We start from the raw sequence: 8,987 nt of genomic DNA, 5'->3' as shown, positions 1-8,987 counted from the left end.
CAGGTCATACCTCCCCCTAGCGGTGAGTTGGCAGTACATACACCAGTAAAGAACCATGAGCGGTTTTTCTGTTTTAGAGGTTTCCAATTCGCATTTGATGCTTCATTCGTTTCTGGTATTTCTTAAATTCATTAAACGTCTTAATTTGTAATTGCAGAAACGTAATATAAGAGTAAAAAAATGGCTTTATTGTAATTGAACGTGTTGGTTTGTTTCTTAAAACCCATGTCATAATTGTTGCAACAAATGGCCTACAGAATATAATATAATGTAGGTCATGAAACAATTATGCCCATGCATAATCATTTCACTTGTTTTGGTGTGAAATTATGCGATGTGAGCATGCACAACCTATAGAGACCAAGCAATTGATTATGTAGGCTAAATACAATATTATTTCTACAAGGGTTATATAATAATGTATTTCTGTGTGGGAAACACTGCCTCCCGACTTCAACTCAGGTCTAGGTATTCACCTGAGCCAAAATCTGGTGAAAATTCTAACTGCTATAATTGCACTCAATTACCGGCGGGTCTTATCTGACTACAGGCCAGGGTCACAGATTTCCTCTCCTGGTGTGTGTGTGTGTGTGTGTGATTTAGAGAGAGAGAGAGAGAGAGAGAGAGAGAGAGAGAGAGAGAGAGAGAGAGAGCGAGAGAGAGAGAGAGAGAGAGAGAGAGAGAGAGAGAGAGAGAGAGAGAGAGAGAGGAGAGAGGAGAGAGAGAGAGAGAGAGGAGAGAGAGAGAGAGAGAGAGAGAGAGAGAGAGAGAGAGAGAGAGAGGGAGAGAGAGAGAGAGAGAGAGAGAGAGATTGCTGTTGGACAGACTCTCGGTTAACAGAACAGGGGAGCCCCGTGGACACGGTAATCCTGTGACGTTCATTCCCGCACGCTCGAGTGCGTTTTCATCCGGATTAACCGCACCTCGTGCCTGATGAGAGCGTTGTGAGTGGTTTATGATCTTGAGGTCTGCACGAGCCCCCCTCAAAAACCCCACAGCAGAACATAGGCCTACCCTTTCACCAGCACATAATAAATACGCCTGGATAATACACATGCATACCCAGTTCAAAAGGCGTCATTCATTGTTCCAAATTAGGCCTACTGTTCGTGCTTTGAGTGGGGTTTTACCTCTCCGTTTCCAATAATAAATACTTACTTCCATTATATTTTATTAATGTTTTGTCACGATCGTTACATGATGCGGACCAAGGCGCAGCGTGATAAGCGTACATTATTTTATTAAAGTACACCAAACAAACAAAACAACAAAACGATACGTGAAGTCCTAGGTAAACACAAACCTTCCGGAACAAGATCCCACAAAAAACTGTGCCAAACAGGCTGCCTAAGTATGGTCCCCAATCAGAGACAACGAGCTACAGCTGCCTCTGATTGGGAACCACCCTGGCCAACATAGATATACACGAACTAGAAGACAACATAGAAAACTATAACATAGAAAAATCCACACCCTGGCTCAACATATAAGAGTCCCCAGAGCCAGGGCGTGACATGCTTACTGCTCTATAAGCTGTCACTGTGTCTGTATGGCCTATAAGGTCGAGGTGCATTGACCATTGAGCACTAATTAATTTCAAACGAGTTTATACATTAGCCTACAATAAGCTACTCTGTTCCTGTTTTGCACACACTGGGACAGGTGTAAAATCTTCTCCTGTGTCGTTTAACTTTCTAGATAATGTGGTAAACAGCAGACATTAGCATGAAGTTACTGTACAGTAGCTCATTTGTTCCACACTGTGAGATGGACTACTATGTGAGAGTTCCTCGGAAGTTGGAACCACTCCACTCTCTCACCCCAGATCATTCCCACGCATTCCAGGCCGGCTAGGCCTGGGGGAGAGGTTTGGGGTCAGCTGGTATCGAGACAGAATGAGTCTGGATTCATCCCAAGCATGTGATGGTATGGGGAGGGAAGCAGAGAGGGAAGAGCGAGGGTGTGGGCAAGTGGAAGTTATATTGTGAGTTAACATTATTCTTTCTTTTCCCCGGACCTTCTGTGTCATGACAGCCGGATGCAGTCGCCTCGTCGCTGTGTGCTTGGTTAGTCTGGCTGTGTAGAGAACTCTTGGCTGTGGTAGTTGGCCAGTCATGGTTCTTCTGGTTGTGTTGGGTAGCCTGCTCCAGCTGCTGCTACTGCGGCCGTGTGTGGGCCAGTTTCCCGGCCCTGCGCCAACACAGAGGCGCTGCGGAACAAGCAGTGCTGCCCGGTGTGGGAGGGGGACGGTTCGGAATGCGGAGCCATGTCGGGCTGGGGGTTCTGTCAGGACGTCACGGTATCGGAGGAGCCCCACGGGCCACACTATCCGCACACTGGGATAGACGACCGGGAACGGTGGCCACTGGCCTTCTACAACCGCACATGCCAGTGCGCAGGTAGAGTGCAGGTTCGGCTTCTTCGGCCCCGGGTGCGCCGAGCAGCGGGAGTCCCTGAGGAGGAACATCCTCTCGTTGTCGGTGGCGGAACAACTACGGTTAATCTCCTACCTCTACCTGAACTTGGCCAAGAACACCATTGCCACCGACTACGTCTTTGTCACGGGAACTCGCGCTGAGATGGGTGCAAATGGGGAGAACCCGATGTTTTCCGACGTGAGTGTGTCCGACCTGTTTGTGTGGATGCACTGCTACGTGTCAGGGACACACTGCTGGGGGACCAGGGAATGTTAGACCGGACATCGATTTTGCGCACGAGTCACCTGTTGCACTGGGAGCACGAGATGAGGAAGATGACCGGGGAATTTAACTTCACTATCCATACTGGGACGCAACAGACTGTACGGTGTGCACGGACAACATGATGGGTGGGCGTAGCTCGCTGAACCCAAACCTCATCAGCCCCGCCTCTGTATTCTCTTCATGGAATGTAAAAAACTCATGTGACACAGGTAGAGTGATGTGAACAGTAGTGTGTGGGGGGGGGGGGGGGGTATACACCATGTGACATCACTGAATCATGAACCAAGAGCCTGGAGCTGTGATATACACTGATGACTCATGACTGGCCAAACTCCTGGCTGGGCCTACCAAGATTACAATATGAGGTCACATTGTAAATCTCTCATCTACACAAGCGCCTGAAGGCAAATCTCAAATAATTGAAAAAGAAAAGGAGAGCTCTAGGAGCTCAGATGCAATAATTTAATAACCTAATAACCAACGTTTCGACAGACAAATCTCAAATAATACCTCTCCACCAAAGCCTCCTTCCTATGTGATTTGAGACCCAGACTGAAAGAGTCCTCCTTAATCCAGAGCAGAGGAATGGCAGGGGAAACAGAGACTGGAGAGGGGCTATTGGTTAGCAGTATGTGTGTATAGTCGGTTTATAGTCTGTGTATAGTGGGTGAATGATTGTGTGTATGCATGCCTTTCTGTACTTGTGCAGGAGAGTATGCATCCAGACAGAGGAGAGGAGTACAACAGCAGGTGTGTATCCTGTATGTTTGTGCTGTATTGTAACATGACGGTGTGAGTGTGTGTGTGTGTGTGTGTGTGTGTGTGCACCTACCTGTGCAGGTGATCTGCACCCAGTCAGAGGAGTACAACAGCAGAGCAGCACTGTGTCCCGGGTCAGGGGAGGGGCCTCTGCTGTGCAACCCTGGTAACCACGACCTGGCCGACATGGAGTTTGTGATGGGTATAAAGACTTACGAGACGGGAGCCATGGACCGCCAAGCCAACATGAGCTTCAGGAACTCCCTGGAGATAGGGAGACACACACAGACATAGTCCGCCATTTTGACTTCTTTACAGACCCTCATGGCATCAATCCCTATATTTTCAGTGGGATCTTCTCCTTTAGTGATGTGTATGAGAAGGTGGTGCTTATTTGTGCAGATTTAAAGTAAACGTGTGTGTGTGTTTTTAGGTTTTGCGAGTCCTGAGACAGGGATGGCTATAACAGGACAAAGTACAACCCCCTCCACGTCTTCATGCCTTGATGACAGCTTTGCACACTCTTGGCATTCTCTCAACCAGATTCATGAGGTAGTCACCTGGAATGTATTTCAATTAACAGGTGTGCCTTGTTAAAAGTTAATTTCTGGAATTTCTTTCCTTGTTAATGTGTTTGAGCCAATCAGTTCTGTTGTGACAAGGTAGGGGAGGGTATACAGAAGATAGCCCTATTTAGTAAAAGACCAAGTCCATATTATGGCAAGAACAGCTCAAACAAGCAGAGAGAAACGACAGTCCATCATTACTTTAAGACATGAAAGTCAGTCAATCCGGAAAATGTGAAGAACTTTGAAAGTTTCTTCAAGTGCAGTCGCAAAAACCATCAAGCGCTATGATGAAACTGGCTCTCATGAGGACCGCCACAGGAAAGGAAGACCCAGGGATACCTCTGCTGCAGAGGATAAGATCATCAGAGTTACCAGCCTCAGAAATTGCAGCCCAAATAAGTATTTCACAGAGTTCAAGTAACAGACACATCTCAACATCAACTGTTCAGAGGAGTCTGCGTGAATCAGGCCTTCATGGTCAAATTGCTGCAAAGAAACCACTACTAAAGGACACCAATAAGAAGAAGAGACTTGCTTGGGCCAAGAAACATGAGCAATGGACATTAGACCGATGGAAATCTGTCCTTTGGTCTGGAGTCCAAATTGGAGATTTTTGGTTCCAACCGCTGTGTCTTTGTGAGACGCAGTGTAGGTGAACGGATGATCTCCGGAAGTGTAGTTCCCATCGTGAATCAAATCAAATCAAATTGTTTTTGCAAATTGTTAAGTAAAAAATAAGCAGCAGTAAAATAAAATAACAGTAGGGAGGCTATATACAGGGGGTACCGGTACAGAGTCAATGTGAAATAACAGTAGGGAGGCTATATACAGGGGGTACCGGTACAGAGTCAATGTGAAATAACAGTAGGGAGGCTATATACAGGGGGTACCGGTACAGAGTCAATGTGAAATAACAGTAGGGAGGCTATATACAGGGGGTACCAGTACAGAGTCAATGTGGGGGGGCACCGGATAGTCGAGGTAATTGAGGTAATATGTACATGTGGGTAGAGTTAAAGTTGGGGGTAGAAGCTGTTAAGAAGCCTTTTGGACCTAGACTTGGCGCTCCTGTACCGCATGCCGTGCGGTAGCAGAGAGAACAGTCTGTAACTAGGGTGGCTGATGTCTTTGACAATTTTTAGGGCCTTCCTCTGACACCGCCTGGTATAGAGGTCCTGGATGGCAGGAAGCTTGGCCACAGTGATGTACTTGGCCGTACGCACTACCCTCTGTAGTGCCTTGCGGTCGGAGGCCGAACAGTTGCCATACCAGGAGGTGATGCAACCAGTCAGGATGCTCTCGATGGTGCAGCTGTAGAACCTTTTGAGGATCTGAGGACCCATGCCAAATCTTTTCAGTCTCCTGAGGGGGAATAGGCTTTGTCGTGCCCTCTTCACGACTGTCTTGGTGTGTTTGGACCATCACAGTTTGTTGGTGATGTGGACACCAAGGAACTTGAAGCTCTCAACCTGTTCCACTACAGCCGCGTCGATGAGAATGGGGGCGTGCTCAGTCCTCTTTTTTTCCCCCTGTAGTCCACAATCATCTCCTTTGTCTTGATCACGTTGAGGGAGAGGTTGTTATTCTGGCACCACACGGCCAGGTCTCTGACCTCCAACCCTATAGGCTGTCTCATCATTATCGGGGATCAGGCCTACCACTGTTGTGTCGTCGGCAAACATAATGATGGTGTTGGAGTTGTGCCTGGCCATGCAGTCATGGGTGAACAGGGAGTACAGGAGGGGACTGAGCACGCACCCCTGAGGGGCCCCCGTGTTGAGGATCAGCGTGGCAGATGTGTTGTTACCTACCCTTACCACCTGGGGGCGGCCCATCAGGAAGTCCAGGATACAGTTGCAGAGGGAGGTGTTTAGTCCAAGGGTCCTTAGTTAGTGATGAGCTTTGAGAGCACTATGGTGTTGAACGCTAAGATGTAGTCAATGAATAGCATTCTCACGTAGGTGTTCCTCTTGTCCAGATGGGAAAGGGTAGTGTGGAGCGCAATAGAGATTGCATCATCTGTGGATCTGTTGGGGCGGTATGCAAATTGGAGTGGGTCTAGGGTTTCTGGGATAATGGTGTTGATGTGAGCCATGACCAGCCTTTCAAGCACTTCATGGCTACAGACGTGAGTGCTAAGGGTCGGTAGTCATTTAGGCAGGTTATCTTAGTGTTCTTGGGCACAGGCACTATGGTGGTCTGCTTGAAACATGTTGGTATTACAGACTCAGTCAGGGACATGTTGAAAATGTCAGTGAAGACACTTGCCAGTTGGTACACATCCTGGTAATCCGTCTGGCCCTGCGGCCTTGTGAATGTTGACCTGCTTAAAAGTCTTAGTCACATCGGCTATGGAGAGCGTGATCACATATTCATCCAGAACAGCTGATGCTCTCATGCATGCTTCAGTGTTGCTTGCCTCGAAGCGAGCATAGAAGTGATTTAGCTCATCTGGTAGGCTTGTGTCACTGAGCAGCACGCGGCTGTGCTTCCCTTTGTAGTCTGCAATAGTTTGCAAGCCCTGCCACATCCGATGAGCGCCGGAGCCAGTGTAGTAGGATTCAATCTTAGTCCTGTATTGACTCTTTGCATATCGGGATTTCTTATAAGCGTCCGGGTTAGAGTCCCGCTCCTTGAAAGCGGCAGCTCTACCCTTTAGCTCAGTGCGGATGTTGCCTGTAATCCATGGCTTCTGGTTTGGGTATGTACGTACGGTCACTGTGGGGACGACGTCATCAATGCACTTATTGATGAAGCCGGTGACTGATGTGGTGTACTCATCAATGCTATAGGAAGAACCCCGGAACATATTCCTGTCTGTGCTAGCAAAACAGTCCTGTAGCTTAGCATCTGCGTCATCTGACCACTTCCTTATTAACTGAGTCACTAGTGCTTCCTGCTTTAGTTGTTGCTTATAAGCAGGAATCAGGAGGATAGAGTTATGGTCAGATATGCCAAATGGAGGGTGAGGGAGAGCTTTGTACGTGTCTCTGTGTGTGGAGTAAAGGTGGTCTAGAATGTATTTTCCTCTGGTTGGACATTTAACATGCTGGTAGAAATTAGGTAGAACGGATTTAAGTTTCCCTGCATTAAAGTCCCCGGCCACTAGGAGCGCTGCCTCTGGATGAGTGTTTTCCTGTTTGCGTATGGCCTTATACAGCTCATTGAGTTCAATCTTAGTGCCAGCATCGGTTTGTGGTGGTAAATTGACATCTACGAAAAATATAGATGAAAACTCTCTTGGTAAATAGTGTGGTCTACAGTTTATCATGAGATACTCTCCCTCAGGCAAAACCTTAAGACTTCCTTAGTGTTAGATTTTATGCACCTGCTGTTGTTTACAAATATACACAGAGTGCCACCCCTTGTTTTACCGGAGCCGGCCATTCCATCCTGCCGATGTAGCGTATATCCCGCCGATGTTATCCATGTCGTCGTTCAGCCAAAACTTGGTGAAACATAAGATATTACAGTTATTAATGTCCCGTTGGTAGGATAACCTTGATCTTAGGTCGTCCAATTTATTTTCAAATGATTGAACATTGGCTAATAGGATTGATGGAAGAGGCAGTTTACTCGCTCGCCGTCGGAACCTTACAAGGCACCCCGAACTATGTCCACAATATCTCTGTCTCTATCTCATGCGAATGACGGGAATTTGGGCCTTGTCGGGTGTCTGTAGAATATCCTTCGCGTCCGACTCGTTGAAGAAAAAAATCTTAGTCCAATACGAGGTGAGTATTCGCTGTTCTGATATCCAGAAGCTCTTTTTGGTCATAAAAGACAGTGGCAGAAACATTATGTACAGAATAAATTACAAATAACGCGAAAAAACACACATAAAAGCACAATTGGTTAGAGGGCCGTAAAACAGCAGCCATCTCCTCCGGCGCCATCTCTCATACAGCATGGAGGAGGAGGTGTGATGGTGTGGGGGTGCTTTGCTGGTGACACTGTCTGTGATTTATTTAGAATTCAAGGCACACTTAACCAGCATGGCTACCACAGCATTCTGCAGCGATACGCCAACCCATCTGGTTTGGGCTTAGTGGGACAATCATTTGTTTTTCAACAGGACAATGACCCAACACCTCCAGGCTGTGTAAGGGCTATTTGACCAAGAAGGAGAGTGATGGAGTGCTGCATCAGATGACCTGGCCTCCACAATCCCCCGACCTCAACCAAATTGAGATGGTTTGGGATGAGTGGACCGTAGAGTGAAGGAAAAGCAGCCAACAAGTGCTGTAGGAAAAGCATTCCAGGTGAAGCTGGTTGAGAGAATGCCAAGAGTGTGCAAAGCTGTCATCAAGGCAAAGGGTGGCTACTTTGAAGAATCTCAAATATAAAATATATTTTTATTTCTTTAACACTTTTTTGGTTACTACATGATTCCATATGGGTTATTTCATAGTTTTGACGTCTTCACTATTATTCTACAATGTAGAAAATAGTAAAAATGAAGAAAAACCCTTGAATGAGTAGGTGTTCTAAAACTTTTGACTGGTACTGTACACACACACACACACACACACATTTTCTCATCAACAGGTTTGTCTGCTTCTACACACAACCCATTAGCAAGCCCACGTTGACAAACACGAACTAAAGCTAAATTGGCTTCCAATTTATAAGCGTACATAATTACATCAATTGCATTTCTAAAGGCTAAAGTAATTTGTTCCCCTCAACATATGATTAGATAAAGAGAGAGAGAGAGAGAGAGAGAGAAAGAGAGAGAGAGAGAGAGAGAGAGAGAGAGAGAGAGAGAGAGAGAGAGGGGGAGAGTTAGGTAGATACTATTCAGAGAGAGATAGGGAGGGAGAGAGCGAGAGAGAGAGAGATAGAGAGAGAAAGCGAGAGAGAGCGAGCGAAAGCGAGAGAGAGAGAGAGATGACTGCCCATAGCTTTGTCTGTTTTCCACATCCTGGGACATGGCTGTGTAAATGCCAAAGCCATT

General features: G+C 46.8%; 1 pseudogene across 1 annotated transcript; it reads left to right on the top strand.

Moving 5' to 3' along the window:
• The first annotated feature begins 2,114 nt into the window (after positions 1–2,114).
• LOC311119201 (tyrosinase-like) lies at positions 2,115–3,936 on the top strand (annotated as a pseudogene). Its single transcript has 3 exons — positions 2,115–2,889; positions 3,543–3,732; positions 3,895–3,936. The product of its transcript is annotated as a tyrosinase-like (transcript).
• Positions 3,937–8,987: the final 5,051 nt, after the last annotated feature.

The sequence above is a fragment of the Coregonus lavaretus genome (genome assembly GCF_964263955.1).
Source record: "Coregonus lavaretus genome assembly, contig: HAP1_SCAFFOLD_2556, whole genome shotgun sequence".
NCBI classification, from domain to species: Eukaryota; Metazoa; Chordata; class Actinopteri; order Salmoniformes; family Salmonidae; genus Coregonus; species Coregonus lavaretus.
Note: the sequence above shows the minus strand (reverse complement) of the source record. Positions and strands in the feature narration are given on the sequence as shown.